We start from the raw sequence: 17694 nt of genomic DNA, 5'->3' as shown, positions 1-17694 counted from the left end.
GATCATGTGGGATCTACCTCTGGCCTTTATGCATTCCTCCATCTTCCTCACTTCATTGTTGCATGCATCCACTTCTTAATATTCTCCATATCTCTCCAGTCATCTCCCATAGCATTCACTGCATCAAGCACAATCTTTCCTTATGGGACACTTCAGGGTCAGGTCTGAAGTGGCAGATATAGCATAGTCAAAATTCAGATCTTCTCTGGAGACTAATTAGCCTTCCTCTTCTGGACAGTGTTTGACAAGCCAGTTATTCTGGGAATACCTCTAGAAGAAGGTCCTGACATCTCAACAGCAGCTGATTCTCACATTCAGTGAGCATCAACTGAGAGATTTTAAAAAAATCCTGCTTTGGGTGAGGAAATTGAATGGGCGTATTTGAATAGCTAATTGTAACATAAAATGTTGTACTAGGTCAGAACTGAACATTCCCTCCCCCACCCCCACACACCATGTCACACACCATGAACCAGCACTGGTGGAGGCCCTGCCTGGCTGAAATGCCCTTAGCAGTCATTATAGCTATGGCCTTCTGAAGAATAAAGTAGGGTTTGAAAGCGTAGTTCAGTGAGTGCACTTAAACTGTCTGGGGCTTGGCTAAAGCTCTACTTGGCATAGAGGTAAGAAGGGCAATAGTGGATGTACAGGACCATCACATCCTCCTCATCCTTGAGGATGCTGGGGGACAGTTTGGCCCCACACAAGCTTGAGCAGCCCTGGGACTGCTCTAATTTATGGAGACTTATAATGCCTTCCCATGGCCTTACATGTTTGTCAGAACTTACGATGTTCTGGCCATCTCCCCTTTCCTCCCCAGCACTCTCATGCCAGAACAGCACAAAGACGACTTAGCGGGGCCAGGAACTGACTTCTATGTTTAGAATACAATATTCCCATTTCCCATTTTTATTCCTGATTAGTACAGACCTCCTCGGACCCTTTTCCTCTACTTGAGACTGCAACTCTACATTGCAACTCCCTCCATTCTTACTCCCTTCAGAGCATATGGTAAAATCCTTTCAGATAAAACAGTTTCATAATCTGCCTCTCTCTCACACATAATTCTGTGTGGAATGCAGTTATAAGCCAAGAAATACAGCCTCACTGGGTTTGGCCTGAGCCAGAAATTTCTTGACACAGTCGAGATGGGGCTGTAACAGAAAAGGAGCCAAAAGATTAAGTAGATGAACTGGTAAATATTTGGCCTTGTTTAACCAGTTTGTTGTTGGGACTATACATAATCTTGCATATACTTGATGACACTGGTTTCCTCCAATACTCAACAAGATTTGGAGGAAAACTTTCTCCAACAGAGCTTGGTGACTCTTCCCAGCATGATTCTATTATCCCTTTGACTATTAATACCACATCATTCCAGTCCATAAAGACAGGGTATTCCATCCAGGAATGGCTCCTCACAAACAATTCATTTAAGAAAGAAAAGTTGGACTTTATGAGACCCATGGAAACAGCTGTGTAGAATAGTCACAATCAGCTGCTTACACGGCATCTGGAGTTTTCCCTGACAGCTGAAGACAAGGTGGGATAGATGAAAGAGGAAGGAAGAAGGGGGAAAGTGAATCAGCTACTGAGTGGCAGATCATTGATCCAGATTTTGAAATGTCTCCAAACTTCTGGTATTAAAGGAGCAACTATTTTCAGAAGCAAATCCTCCAGACGAGTGCCCACATTCCTTGCCAGATCCTGGTATTGTCTGCCCCCACTATTTGACACTATCCCTCTCCAAGTGGTGATAACACCAGGACATATTCTTTTGAATAGTTCCAGTGAATATTTTGCAGATCTTCCATAAAAGTTATTGAAGAACATCACTGTTATGTTGAGGAATGCACTGATGACTTCAGGGGAAATGAAGATTTTTGTCGTCTCTCTCAACCTGCAAGGTAACATAATGTGTATCACTGTATGACCTGCCTAGCAAACAGTATGCAATGCCCCCCTTTTCCCACTGTCAATACAAATCATTTAGCAAAGGTCAGGAATGTAATAATAGATAGGGTGCTCACCATTGTCCAAGAGTGCTTGATCCAAGAGCAGATTCGGGGTGTCTTCTGCAGCTCTTCCACAAGATTTGGGACAAAATACTTTGAAGACATTAAGCATTTCTGATTAAATATATAAGAATTAAGAAAAGCAAAACTGTGGACATTTTCCTACACATGCAACAAACCATGTGACACAGAGGAAGGCATAATACATTTTGTAGTGCATCCATGTAGCAGGAAACAAAGCTGTAAGTTATGCAGTGAAACAGAGTGCCACCAAACTACCCCATCATTAACTCGTCAGGCACTCGTTCTTGTATACTCAACTTCTGACCAAACTAGCCTTCAATGTCTGTGCACTTAACTATGTGATTGGTAACTTAAGCCACAATTTTCAATGCCAGCTCTTGTGTCCAGCGTGCAATAACTAGGGTCTGCTTTTCTGAGGTGCTGAGCGTCTGAAGCTCCCATTGTCTGTGCACTTAACTATGTAGTCAGATATGGGGGGAGGGATTGAACATTGGCCTGCTAAACCCAGGGTTGTGAGTTCAATCCTTGAGGGGGCCATTTAGGGATCTGTGGCAAAATATTGGGGACTGGTCCTACTTTGAGCAGGGGGTTGGACTAGATCTCCTGAGATCCCTTCCAACCCTGATATTCTATGATTTTTCAGATAGGCACTTAAAAGGACCTTTGAAAATTCCCAACCAAAACTACATATAGATATTTATGCTCCTATCTATCAGTCTAGTTGTAGGTTTTGAGAATCCAGGCTAGGTTTTGAGAATCCCGCAGTGTGTGCTGTGACAAATTGGGGATTCTGTCTGTACCACTTCTGAATTGGAAATGATTATATGAATTGTGTGATGAAATTACTGTGTAAAGGAAAGCCTGTCATGTATGTGGATCCACTGTACTACAAGGTTTGTGTCAGGTCTCTGCCAGGCCAGAGACAATGGTGAGCAATCAGCACTCGACAAAGTAGAGCACCTTCGGACCATAGGTTTGCTGTACATAGGACAAGATACCTTCTCCTCTGCTCTGAGGGATGGGGGTTAGGAGTAATGAAAAAAGTACCAAATGGCAGAACTGAAGAAGCAGGTGACCTCAGGAGGAGTATATAAAGAGACTCACAGCGGAACTGGGGGAGAGCCATTTTGCACCAAATTAAGATAAGGGAGGCTGCTGTAGGGTGGGTGGGCAAGGGGCAGAGGACCCTGCCTGCCTAACTGACAGAACACAGGCGATTTCCCCATGGACTCCCAAGGGAAGGGTGAGCTAGTGAAGAACATTACATTTAGGATGGTTTATTGTTTTGTGTGTTCTGTACTCTCCTGTGCTATTCATGATTAAATATAAAAAGCTTAAAGATGTTAGGCTGTCAAAGTGTGTGCATCTGTGGGTGTGTGTGTGTGTGTGGGGGGGTTGTTGACTGCTTCACACTGGTGCATGCCCCTGAGAGAGTTAAACCATAAACCAGAAGCTTCATACTTTTGGGGTGGAGTGCTGGGAAAGGGGTATGTTTAAGTATTGGAAACATGGGCATCATTTGGGGGGGGGCATGTTGACCTGTCTGAACAGTGCAAATAGTAAACTATATGGAACTCATTTTACCTTCCTGGAGAATGAAAGGCTGAACCTGACTAGATTTGAATCTGTGACTCCAGGAAGAATATTCCAAACTTGATGGTTAGAGCAGTAAGCAAGGCTTTCCAGCAGGGCTATAAAGATCCATTGTGACTCTTTTTGCTCTCGCCCTCCTTTCCTTTTTAAATCATTTTCTTTGTGCAGAAATCACTTTTGTAAAAGACCCCCCTTCCTTATCTTCATTCAATGTATATAGCCTAAGAATCAAATCCTTTTCTTGCCCAAGTTTCTTCTCTCAAAGCTAATTCAGTTGGTACACTCACGTATGCCACTAGGCTGACACCTGATGCATGTGTTTGTTGGGAGGCACCTCTCCAACTCAACAAATTAAAGTGCTAGTAAATGGAGTGTTAGCTTTGTTTGAAACAATAAGGCAATGGGCTGCACACCACAATTAGGCAAATAAATAAGAATTATCCCCATGTTATAGATGGGGAAACTGTGACACAGAGGGTTTAAGTAACTTGCCAAGGAGTAGAGCTGGTCAAAAGTTTTCCAGAAGAAAAAATTTCTATCAGAAAGTGTCATTTCATCGAATATCTAAACTTTCCATGGCAACATGTCAATTTCAACAAAATTTCACATAGAAAAAGTTGAAACTTGGCATTTCAATAAGGTCGACCTTGATGGAATGGAACATCTTGATTTTGCATTTCAAAATTATTTTTGTTTCAAATTTTATATTCTGTCATAAATCATAATAAAATAAAATAAAATTTAAAAGAAACTTGGAAGAAAACACTTAAATTTCATCAAATTTCATCATTCATCAATGGAATGTTTCAGTTGGCCTACAACTGATAATTTTTTTTTTTAATGGAAACATTTCCAAACCGGAAGTCCACGTGTCACCCATTTCCACCAAGGAGCCAGTGGTTAGATCATTAAACTAGGATGTGGGAGACTTGGCTCAAGTCCCTGCTCCACCATGGACATTGTGTGTGTCCTTGGACAAGTAATTTAGCTTCTCTGGGCCCCAATTCCCCATCTGTGAAATGGGATTCACCTCCTAGGACAGTGGTCCCCAAAGTGTGGGGCATGCTCGTACACCCCCCCCCCCCAGGAGGCATGGAGAAACATTTTTGGGGGGAACGCAAGTTAATGAAAGTACAAAAAAGTAGTAAGAGACTGACATGGGACAAAGAATATTTTTACAGCAGTAGTACATAAAAGTAATCTGAGAAAGAGTTGACTACATTATGACATTTCTTAATAGAGTATTCCTGTTACACAGGATGCCATTAAATTCAATTATGCTTATTTTTTTTCCCTAAGACATTAGACAAACCAGAGGCATACAAGCTCCTCTTTTCCCTTAGGAATGAACACACACAGCTGTGACACTGCCTATTGTTAAAACTGTTTTTAATCCTAGAGAATTATTCAGACCACTGGAGGCTTGCAAAATAATTTTCATAGAAATACAGGATTGGCTGTCTTGGAGCTTGACGACAGCAGTTCTTCCGAGTAGGTGACCTCCTGGGGCAATCAAGACGGAGCACATTGAAGAGGTGAATCGAGAATGAGTGAAACAACAGACACATAGCTCCCATGGTGGCTGTGTACAACATTGTGATAGCAATTCCATAACTAAAGTTGTAACTCAGTTTCTGTTACAAATACACCTTTTCATCCCCTCTAAGCTGTCTCAAGAAAGCACCATTTTGCCTGAAATTTTTCCTGTGAAGTCCCTAGTCAGAGTCGAATTTGCAGGGGGCAGGAAAAGTTTTGGTGTAAGGGGACAAGGCATGTTTTCATATGAAATTTTAAAAATGTGTTTTTCCCTTTTAGAAGCATATTCTAAAGTTCTTTGATGTTGTCATATCTCAAAAATGGCTTGCTGTAGAAATGTAATATAGACACTTGTAATATAGACATTGCTCAAGAGATTTATGTAGGCCTGGCCTGACATGAGTAATTGGACATACGTGAAGCCTCATTTCTTGGGAGACAGTATCAGGAAGGTTAATGGATCAGTAGATTGGAAACAATGTGTGTACTACCTAAGATAAGGGGGAACCCCCATGGAATCATTCACAATGGACAAGATAACAATGGACAAAAAAGGCCTGGAACAGAAGATGAGGTAAAAAGTAAATCGTATGTGGACAGAGCATGCTGTAAAGGGATTGGTTTCTCCAAAGTAACCAAGCCAATTCCAAAATGTGTAATGCAATATATAGTAAATGCAATGTAATATGTGTAAATGTATATAAAGAAAGAGATTTTCTGTTTAACTATGAATGTGTGGTATGCCCCATACCGCCTCCCCCCATGCTGGAGTCTAAGTAAATCAGTTTAGCTTTGCTGTATGCTAAATAAAGGAATCTAAGTGAAGAGACTGGAGTAAAATGGAGTTCTTGGACAACTGAGTGCAAGAAGTCTCGGGGGAACTCCAACACAGTGGTACAGTGACTCATATCCCCTCATCTGGAGCAGGTAATGTATACATCCCTTAGTGTGAGGGTTGCAACCTAGCATTAAGGGAAATGCATTGGAAGGGTTTAAAGGTTTAAATATGAGGCACCACATTTCTTTAGCACCACGCTGAAGAAGTGGGTTAAATATAAAGGCAAACCCTAGAAAAGTATTCAGGTGAAAAAGGAAATCCAGAGAGTGGTATTAGATTTAAAAAAAAAAAAAAAAGAATGCTTAGCAGAACAGAGCGGAGCTCTGTTGAATGCATAAATAAATAAATTATTTGCAGAGCACAGCAAAGGTCTCTTGAAATTTTTTTAAAAAATAGGATCCATTGGTAGCCATGGAAAAATAGTATCTAGGTTTTTTGTTTGTTTTCTTTTGTTTTGTTTTTAATCCTGAGTCCAGATTGATGCAGCAGCAATTTTACAAAGATGATTTCTGGCGGCTAAAACTTTACAAATGAAATGTGCTACCCAGAAGGGTGAATGTAAAAAAGCACAAAGAAGAAACCAGAGTTGTAGAGGAGGAAATAGACTAAATGGAAAAGATTCCAGAGAGGACCGAGAGAAAACAGCGTCTGTTACCTTTCTGCATAAATCCAAAGTAAAAAGTAGCCATCCTTCAAGGACTGTATTTAGTGAGTACAGCTTTTCAGGCAAAGTGTATTAAGTTAAAGGATAAGTGCAAAAAAACATAAAAGATAAGTTCAGAGACACTGAAAATAATCAGCTGAGTAATGTGTCACTTTGAAAAATAAGTCAGTGATTTGAGGAAAAAGGATAAGGAGTTAAAAGGAGCTTTTGCACAAATTGACACTGCAGAGCTTGGAGGAGACTAGATAGTTGGGGGTAGTGCAAGACCTGGTCTACACTACGAGTTTAGGTTGAATTTAGCAGCGTTATCTCAATTTAACCCAGCACCTATCCACAAGACAAAGCCCTTTTTTTCGACTTAAAGGGCTCTTAAAATCGATTTCTTTACTCCACCCCTGATGAGGGGATTAGCGCTGAAATCGGCCTTGCTGGGTCGAATTTGGGGTACTCTGGACGCAATTCGATGATATTGGCCTCTGGGAGCAATCCCAGAGTGCTCAGTTGTGACTGTGCTCTCAACTCAGATGTACTGGCCAGGTAAGCAGGAAAAGGCCCACAAACTTTTGAATCTCATTTCCTGTTTGGCCAGCGAGGTGAGCTCACCTGCACAGGTCACCATGCAGAGTTCATCATCACAGGAGACCATGCAGTCCCAGAATCGCTGAAGAGCTCCAGCATGGACTGAACGGGAGGTACGGGATCTGATTGCTGTATGGGGAGATGAATCCGTGCTGGCAGAACTCCGTTTGAAAAGACAAAATGCCAAAATATTTGAAAAAAATCTCCAATGACATGAAGGACAGAGGCTATAACAGGAACCCGCAGCAGTGCCGCATGAAAATTAAGGAGCTCAGGCAAGCCTACCAAAAAAACAGAGAGGCAAACGGCTGCTCCGGTTCAGAGCCCCAGACATGCCGCTTCTATGATGAGCAGCATGTCATTTTAGGGGGTTCAGCCATCATTACCCCAACTGTGTGCTTTGACTCCGTCCAAGGAGTGGCAGGCAACCCGAAAACTGGTTTTGGGGTGAGGAAGATGATGATGAGGAGGAGGTTGTAGATAGCTCACAGCAAGGAAGCAGAGAAACTGGTTTCCCCAACAGTCAGGATCTGTTTATCACCCTGGACCTGGAACCAGTACCCCCAAAACCCACCCCAGATGGGCTCCCGGACCCTGAAGACAGAGATGGGACCTCTGGTGAGTGTACCTTTGTAAATATTATACATCATTTAAAAGCAAGCGTGTTTAATGATTAATTTTCCCTGGTATTCGTGGCCAGTACAGCTACTGGAAAAGTCTGTTAACATGTCTGGGGATGGAGCGGAAATCCTCCAGGGACATCTCCATAAAGCTCTCCGGATGTACTCCCAAAGCCTTTGCAGAAGGTCCGTCCTCCATAGTAGGACACTTTACCACGCCAGGCCAGTAGCACATAGTTGGGAATCATTGCAGAACAAAGCATTGCAGCGTATGGTCCCAGTGTTTGCTGGCATTCAAACAACATCTGTTCTTTATCTCTCTGTGTTACCCTCAGGAGAGTGATATCATTCATGGTCACCTGGTTGAAATAGGGTGGTTTTAGTAAGCGGACATTCAGAGTTGCCCATTCCTGCTGGGCTGTTTGCCTGTGGCTGAACAGAAATGTTCCCCGCTGTTAGCCACGCGGTGGGGGGAGCGGTGAAGCCATCATCCCAGAGAATTTTGGGGCGGGGGGAAGGGTAGTTGGGTTTCTGCTGCATGTGAACCCGGAAACTGCAGCCCCTCCTTTTAAATTGCCAACCCATTTTAAATGGCCAACCCAAAGGCTACTTCGTATGGGAAATGCGGGCGCTGCTGTTTGAAACCATTCCCACATGTTATGAAGGTTAAAGAAGCCAAAAGACTGTGGCTTACCAGGGCTGCCTGCAAACTGAATTCTGCTGCCCAGCCCTGCATGAGATCTCTCACACCAAACCAGCATATCCTCAATAAGAGGCAAAATGTGATCTTGTAATGAGAGCACATGTGCTATGTAATGTTAACAGCAAGGTTTACTGTGAACGAGTGTACCCATTTTTCTATAAAATGTGTCTTTTTAACTACCATTCTCCCTTTTTTCACCCTCCATCAGCTGCATATGTTTCTCCTTCCCAGAGGCTAGCGAAGATTAGAAGGAGAAAAAAACGCACTCGTGATGAAATGTTCTCTGACCTCATGCTGTCCTCCCACACTGACAGAGCACAGCAAAATACGTGGAGGCAGACAATCTCAGAGTGCAGGAAAAACAGTATGACCGCGAGGAGAGATGGCAAACTGAAGATGGTAGGTGGCGTCAGCCAACTGAAAGAAGGCAGGAGTCAATGCTCAGGCTGCTGGAGGATCAAACTCATATGCTCCAGTGTATGGTTGAGCTACAGGAAAGGCAGCAGGAGCACAGACTGCCGCTACAGCCCCTGTGTAACCAACAGCCCTCCTCCCCAAATTCCATAGCCTCCTCACCCAGACACTGAAGAACGCGGTGGGGCGGTTTCCAGCCACCCAGCCACTCCACTCCAGAGGATTGCCCAAGCAACAAAAGGCTGACATTCAATAAGTTTTCAAGTTTTAAAGTGGTGTGTGGCCTTGTCCTTCCCTCCTCCACCACCCCACCTGGTGCTTCCCTCTTCCACTACCCCTCCCGGGCTACCTTGGCAGTTATCTCCCTAATTGTGTGATGAATAAATAAAGAATGCATGAATGTGAAGCAACGACATTATTGCCTCTGCAAGCGGTGATCGGGGGGGAGGGGAGGGTGCTTATCTTACAGGAAAGTAGAGTGAACCTGGGGGCACAGGGGGTTCCATCATGGAGAAATAAACAGAACTTTGACACCGTAGCCTGGCCAATCATGTAACTGGTTTTCAAAGCTTCTCTGATGCGCATCGCGCCCTCCTATAGTCTTCTAACCGCCCTTGTGTCTGGCTGCATGTAATCAGCGGCCAGGCAATTTTTCTCAACTACCCACCCCACCATAAATGTCTCCCCCTTACTATCACAGATATTGTGGAGCACACAGCAGGCAGTAATAACAACGGGAATATTGGTTTTGCTGAGGTCTAACTGAGTCAGGAAACTGCACCAGTGCACTTCTAAACTCCCAAATGCACATTCTACCACCATTCTGCACTTGCTCAGCCTATAATTGAACAGCTCCTGACTACTGTCCAGGTGCCTGTGTATGGCTTCATGAGCCATGGCATTAAGGGGTAAGCTGGGTCCCCAAGGATAACTATAGACATTTCAACAACCCCAACAGTAATTTTCTGATCTGGAAAGAAAGTCCCTTGCTGCAACTTTTGAGACAGACCAGAGTTCCTGAAGATGCAAGCGTCATGTACCTTTCCCAGCCATCCCACATTGATGTTGATGAAACGTCCCTTGTGATCCACCAGTGCTTGCAGCACTATTGAAAAGTACCCCTTGCGGTTTATGTACTCGCTGGCTTGGTGCTCCGGTGCCAAGATAGGAATATGAGTTCCGTCTATCGCCCCACAACAGTTAGGGAATCCCATTGCAGCAAGGCCATCCATTATGACCTGCACATTTCCCAGAGTCACTACCCTTGATAGCAGCAGCTCAGTGATTGCGTTGGCTACTTGCATCACAGCAGCCCCCACAGTAGATTTGCCCACTCCAAATTGATTCCCGACTGACCGGTAGCTGTCTGGCATTGCAAGCTTCCACAGGGCTATCGCCACTCACTTGTGAACTGTGAGGGCTGCTCTCATCTTTGTATTCTTGTATTCAGGGCAGGGGAAAGCAAGTCACAAAGTTCCATGAAAGTGCCCTTATGCATGCAAAAGTTTCGCAGCCACTAAGAATCGTCCCAGACCTGCAACACTATGCGGTCCCACCACTCTGTGCTTGTTTACCAGGCCCAGATTCAGTGTTCCACGCCATGAACCTTCGCAATTGACACCATGATGTGCACATTGCAGGGGCCCATACTTTGTGAGAAGTCTGCGTCCATGTCCTCATCACTCTCGTCACCGCGCTGCAGTCGCCTCCTCCTCGCCTGGTTTTGCTTTTCTTGCAGGTTATGGTTCTGCATATCCTGATGGATAACACGCATGGTGTTTATAGTGCTCATAATTGCCACGGTGATCTGAGCGGGCTCCATGTTCCCAGTGCTATGGCATCTGCGCTGAAAAAAGGTGTGAAACGATTGTCGGCTGTTGCTCTGAGGGAGGGAGGGGCGACTGACAACATGGTTTACAGGTTTGGCTTACAGGGAATTAAAATCAACAAAGGGGTTGGCTTTGCATCAAGGAGAAACAGAATGCCCCCCCCCAAGGATAAAACTCAAAACCCTGGGTTTAGCAGGCCGTTGATTTCACGGAGGGAGGGAGGAGAAAATGAATACAAACAAATTTGATGTATTTCTTGTTTTGATCCACTTCATCTATCTTTATACATCTTGCTGGCAGCAGACTGTGCAATACGACTGCTGGCCATTGTCATCTCCTGGGTGCTCGTCAGAAGACGGTGCATATTACTGCTGGCCATTGTCATCTCCTGGCTGCTCATTAAAAGACAGTGCAGTAGGACTGCCGGCAGGACTGAATCGCCATGAGACAAAACTTAAAAGGGTATTGACCTGGCTGAGTCACTCCCATGTTTTCCCAGGTGCCCCTGACCTCACCGAGGTAGGTTAAAAGAGCATCCTGGAGTATGGCTACCAGTCATACTGCACTATTTGCTGCCAAAAGGCAATGAGCGGCTGCTTTGTAGCTATGCAATACTGTGTCTGCCAACACCCAGGAAACATACGGTGACGGTGAGCTGAGCGGGCTCCATGCTTGCCGTGGTATGGCGTCTGCTTGGGTAACCCAGGAAAAAGGGTGTGAAACGATTGTCTTCCGTTGCTTGCACGGAGGGAGAGAGGGAAGGGGTGCCTGACAATATGTACCCAGAACCACTCGCAACAATGTTTTTGCCCCATCAGGCATTTGGATTTCTACCCAGAATTCAAATGTGTGGCAGAGACTGCAGGAATTGTGGGATAGCTACCCACAGTGCAACGCTCAGTACTGTGAATGCACTTCGCCAACTAATTGCCGGATAAATGCACTAAGACCATGTGTGTGGGGACACATACAATTGACTGTATAAAAACGCTTTCTACAAAACCAACTGCTATAAATTCGACCTAATTTTGTAGTGTAGACATAGCCGTAATAAAGTGTTAAAGAGGATGTTGAATGGTTTTTTTAAGGAAGAGAACGGTTAGTTTGATAATTAAACCCAGTTACAACAGTATAACTTGATGCCATCATGCCTGGTAAAATCCTTAGTAACCAAACAAATTATGCAAATAGGAGTTTAAGTGATGACAGCTACCACGACTATGTGTTTTCCCCCCACTAAGAGTTTACCATGTTTTCCCCTGCCCCCACTAAGAGTTTACCGCCTTTCTAAAGGACGTGTTTGTAAATGATCAGTTATGCTGACTGCTGCAGGCACAGAGACAATCCAATTTAAATTGTTTAATTCTGGGTGATTTAATTAAAATCACTTAAAAGGAAATAGGGTTTACTTGCTTCCGAATGTACTAGTAGGGATGTAACAGGGGCACAGAAAAGGGAGGTAATAAATTGTAGTGCTAAATTAAAGGAAAAAAATAAATGAAACACCAGCTTAAACTGCCAGTCAGAAAAGTTTCTGATGAGGTAAAAACTAAGTTGTGTGTAGCAGAGCATCCTGTACAGGGATTCTTTCCTATAAAGTAACCAAGTCAATCCCCAAAAGTGTAATGCAATATATAGTATATGTCAGGTAATGTGTAAATACATATATAGGAAGATGTTTTCTGTGTAACTTTGGATGTGTGGTACACCCTATTCCCACCCCCTATGCTAGAGTCTAATCAATTTAGCATAGCTTTGCTGTATGCCAAAAGCTGTGTTGCTGTATTAGCTGTATGCCTGATAAATGATTCTGAGTGACAAGATTGAAGTTGAACTGAGTTCTCAGGCAGCTGAGTGAAAGAGTTCTCGGGGGAACCCTAACAATTTATAATACCACCAAGCTTTTGTCCATTTTGTCCATCACTTTTTGTCCATTGATCTCAAAATACTTTACACAGGAGAAAAATATCAGTAGCCCCCTTTTATGAATGGGAAAACTGAGGCAAAATGCAGTGAAATGACTTGCTGAGGATCCAGGTCAGTGGCAGAGCCAAGAATAGGAACCAGGTCTCCAGAGTAGAGATGGGCCGATAATGGATTTTCCAGTTTGCTGGCAATTTAAAAAAATCAAAAGTTTAATTTTGGGTCGTACCAAAAATGACATTTTTCGACAAATTGAAAAGTTTTGAGTCAAAACAAAATGTTTTGGTAATGTTAAAAGGAAACATTTCATGTTGTTTCACCCTCAGGCATTTTGACAAAATCAAGGAAAGGATTCATAAAACGACTGGAGGAAGAGGAGGCAGTGATGGTGCCACCCACTCCCTCATAAGCTTTAGCCCAGTGGTTAGGGCACTCACCTGGGAAGATCCCAGTTTAAATCTCTGCTCCAGTGACTAATCATTTATAAAAAGCAGAACAGCTTCAAGAGGAGAGATTGAGAAATCCTCATGTCAGAATATCCTGTAGGCAAGTGGTTAGGGCATTATTCTGCAATGTAGGCGACCCATATTCAAACCCTTCCTCCTCATCAGGCAGAAGAGGGAATTGCACCTGGGTCATCCACAACCCAGCTACCTACCCCTAAGCTTATAAGGGACAAGGCTAAAGGGTATAAGGGGAGAGCAGCTGCTTCCTCTGCCTCAGTCATTTTATGAATCCTTTCCTTTGTTTTTGTCAAAATGGAAGTAAAAAAGAAACAGTTGGGTTGAAATGAAATGTTTTGGTTCAACATTACTGAAATATTTTGACCATTTCAACTTCAGTTAAAACTAATCAGCAACTCAGCATGAATTCACTAATAGTTTTAGTTGACCCAAAAGTGCATTTTTTAACTAAAACTATTTGTAGAAAAATGTCACCCAGCTCGATTCTGTAGTCCCAATCCACCAGGCCACATCCCTCCACTAGTACCACTGACTTCTTGCTCCCTCTTCTATCTTCTACCTCACTTCTATCCCCCACCCCACCAGGGATGGAATCGCTGAGTTGGCGTTCTCCCTCTTCTAACCTCCCACCAGTAGGGTATAAAGTCCTCCAATGGTCATGAAGCATCTCTCTTTACTCCGCTATGTAGCCTCTGATATGGCTCTGTGGCAGGGTCAGCCTGCCCAGAACACCTTGCCCACCATCTCTCTCAGAACATGGTGCTGATAAATTTAAACAACATGTAAAATAAATGAGTCTTCTACCCTTCCACCATGCTCTCTCAGAGTACTGACTCTCTGTACTTTCTTCCTGGAGGCCCAGCTCCAACCCAAGTCACTGATTCTTAGGGCTTCCTCCTTAGAGGTGTTCCCCTAATTTGGTTCTCCATAGGCTGGATCCTTATTCCCAGTCTATCTCCAGGCAGACTAATTGGGGTTTAGCCATCTTTAGAGCCTGCCACAGACATCTCCTTTTCTCCTACTGCCCTCTCCCTTCAGAGCCAGTCCCAGAAGACAGCCTCCTTTCTCTCTCTCTCCCCTTTAGTCACCAGTGAACTTCACTTATTTTGTGCATTCCGTGCCCATACCTCCCCTTTGAATGTAATATTATTGAGGAAGCCTGGGCATCTTTATCCTCAACCTCCTGTTCCCAGTTGTACTCCCTACAGGTATAGGTTTTCTCTTCACCCCTTCTTGATACTGCCTTTTCTTCCACCTTTTTCTCCACTGTCCCTTCCTTATCTATTGAAGTGGAGATTCACTCCTCTTTCCCTCCCCATTGATTCTCACCACCTACCTCTTCTCCCCTTTCTTCTACAGCCTCCCCCATTGATAAGGGCCTCATTGAATGTCTGCTTTCTCTCACTCCTATCTACCTTCTTTCCCCCACCCTTTCTTTTCCCCAATCACCTTCACCATAGAACAGAAGCTCTCTCTTTTATTCTACCTGGTGATGGGCCTGCAGGTGTGGGTTCTCATTTCTCCCCTTTCCTCCTCCCCACCATCAGGGGTTCTTTTTTCTTTCTCCCACTCTCTTCCCATAGAGTTAGAATCCCCCAGGTGGTAGGTGTTTTCTCCTCACTCTGTCTTTGTGCCTTAATTCTTTTTTCCTAGCTCATTGTTGTCTCTTGAGGTAAGGCTCTTCTCTATTTCTGTCTTCATCTTTTCTCTTCATCTTTGGTCCCATCTCCGAGGGGGTGCAGTTCAAGAGTTCTCTTCTGATTCTTCCCTTTTCCCTCATGGGGGGATGTAGTCCCCAGGTGGGGACTTGCTCTCTCTCCACGTCTCTGCTCTAGAGAGGTAAACTTCACTTCCCTCCAGTGTTACTATAGCCCTCTGATAAGCTGGGGCTCAGGCAGAAGTCTGTGAAAGTCTGAATTTACTGACCAGAGGCCTAATCCAGACCACCAGTCAGCTCAGACACTACAGGTCTTAGTCAGGGACAATGGCTACATATTAGAGCTGCCTGGAAAAATTTTTGACAAAACTTTGTCTTTTTGTTGTTGTTATCGATGGAAAATGCCAACATTTAAATATATATATATATATATTTCACAGAAGCATTTTTACAAAATTTTAAATGAGAAAGTATCTCAGGTCCAGGGTGGATGCGTATGAAAGAGAAATTCAAATCGAAAACCTGAACTTTTTGATCCAACAATGGACTTTTAAACAAAATTCCACTTCACTAAAACTTTTGAAAGGTTTTGGTTTTGTTCCACATTGTCACAAAGACAAATTTCAAAACCTCAGAAGTTTGCATGAAACAGAATGGACATTTTCTGGAGAGCTCGACTAGATATTCTTCCCCATTTGGCCATCTAGAAGGGCTGGGGAGAAGACAGCTAGTGAATCAAGGTCTCGGTTCCCCCCAGTCTGCTCATAAGCCAATTAAGTCAGTCTTTTTGGGTCAGGAAAAGCAGCTTGAAAGACACCTCCTTTTCTTTGTGGTTTAGCAAAAAAGCTGTTTTAACAGCTCCAAGAGGGGTGAGGAATAAGGCAGACCTGCCTCATCTACAGCTTTTTGTATTGGTTTAGGCTTTTTGGTTTATGTAGCCCTCCAGACTGCTCCTCATTTCTTCTGCAGGTTCCCCGATGCTTCTGTGGGTCTCCTGCATGTGATACAAGATTGTCAACTTTCACAATCTTATCACGAGTCTCATGACATTAGGTGCCTTATTTAAAGCTCCGCCTCCTTTAGGCAACTGATTATCCAAAGAGCTAAAAAAGTCGTAAGCCAGAGTCTCCCCATCCCAACATCAATGCTTAGCAACAGTACTGATGTTAGGAAGGGAACAACAGCATTAGCCTGAAGGGATTGTACGGAGTAGAAACAACAGTGAGGGACATCACATAAATTCCCCCACATGTCTGGGGAGTTTAAAAAAAAGAAAGGAGGAGTAACTGTGTGTCATCATCCTCCCCCTCAAGACTGCTAGGGGCAGCAGGGAAAGGAGAAGAATAAAGAAATTAAATGGCAGAAGGAAATGACTCTCCTACGCCACTTTCTCCAAAGCTTCCCACCAAGCTGGTGTTTGTGGAGAAAAGGAGTTTGTTGCAACATATATAATATATTTTTCACTGGATTATGAAAAATCAGATAGCGACACTCAGTGCAACATCAATTGGAATATTTCAAATGAGAGTTTATTGTATATTTTATAAATTCTAATGATGTCAGAACATTTAAATCATTTGCCACAGAGAAATAAGGGGAGGGGAAGTGGAAAGATATTGTGAGCAATCTCAGGCTTTTCCATGTAGAAATATAGGTAGGGGAGACACAAAGAGGAAAGAGCAACAAAAACGATGGGGTGGAGAAGAGAAAGAACTGCATAACTAGCAAAGGATGCCCCCCCCCAAAGAAACCTCAGGAGGGAAGAAGTAAAAGAGAAAAAGGAAATACACACAAGCCAGTATAATACATATTAGCTTGCTTTCAGGGTTGATGGCTGGTGTATTTTGGCTGCCCATCTAGTTAATTGTCACTATTAGACTGACAGCTTAAAGAAGCTCTCCCCTTACAACTGAGGGTGTGTCAGGGAAAGACTCGGTCCTCCCTATACATTAGGGATTTTATTTCCTACTGTATATAAAGGACAGAGTAGATAGCAGGTAGGAGTATACAATTTTCAGGCTGGAGCAAACTAATTATTTCACATTGACACACAGGCATCTTATTTACTGTGTTGATTTACTAAAGGGATTTTATTTTTATTTTCAAGGGGCTTCACCTGATTGTAAGTGTTCCTCCTAAAGTACATTGTAAACAACAACTACACTGTCTTCCAATCTGAATCAATCTTGACATATTTTCCTCATTTTAGAGCTGCTTGACCTAAACGAGGCCAGTTTTGTTCACCAGAACCTTTTGAATTCATGTCAGTTTAATTTTCATATATGGACTTCTTTTACTCAAGCACTAAAACACTCCAGAAAGTGAATTTCGCAGTGTTTATTGTAGGATTCAAACACATTATGAAGCAGGAGACCAAAAGGTTGAGCTATAAACCAAGAAGTGAGCTATAAACCTTCTGAGAGGCACTATACGGCATACTTTGATACAGTAATTACACAGGGAAATTATAAAAATAGATAGAAAAAGTCACACCCCATCGTTTCCTGGGGATTAAAGATATACATCAATATATAAGTGTAAATGAGAGTGCATTTAAATGAGCTGTTTAGCGTGAACACCAATTAGTGCAAATAAATATTTCTTTTCTCCTGTTATTTGTAACATGAAAAGCATCCCCTATCAATGCTTACTTTGATTTTATCAGGCCTAAAATCAATATTGGCATTTAATCCTGGAAACTACCATAATAGCCTAATTTAAAGAAAAATTACTCCCATCTTTATATTCAGAATTTCCAAATTTCTATAAAGACTTTAGCTAAAAAAAAGTCAGTAAAAGATAACTTGATAATACAATAATGCAAACTGGAACCAT

The 17694-nt window shown here is 43.1% G+C and overlaps 1 protein-coding gene across 1 annotated transcript in view; it reads right to left on the bottom strand.

The window, feature by feature from the left end:
* The window catches only part of OPRK1 (opioid receptor kappa 1), a 41180-nt gene that overhangs the window by 21889 nt on the left and 1597 nt on the right, over positions 1 to 17694 (bottom strand). The window lies entirely within an intron of this gene.

This window comes from Dermochelys coriacea, chromosome 2 (assembly GCF_009764565.3).
Source record: "Dermochelys coriacea isolate rDerCor1 chromosome 2, rDerCor1.pri.v4, whole genome shotgun sequence".
NCBI classification, from domain to species: Eukaryota; Metazoa; Chordata; order Testudines; family Dermochelyidae; genus Dermochelys; species Dermochelys coriacea.
The sequence above is the reverse complement of the archived record's forward strand: the minus strand, read 5'-3'. Positions and strand labels throughout refer to the sequence as shown.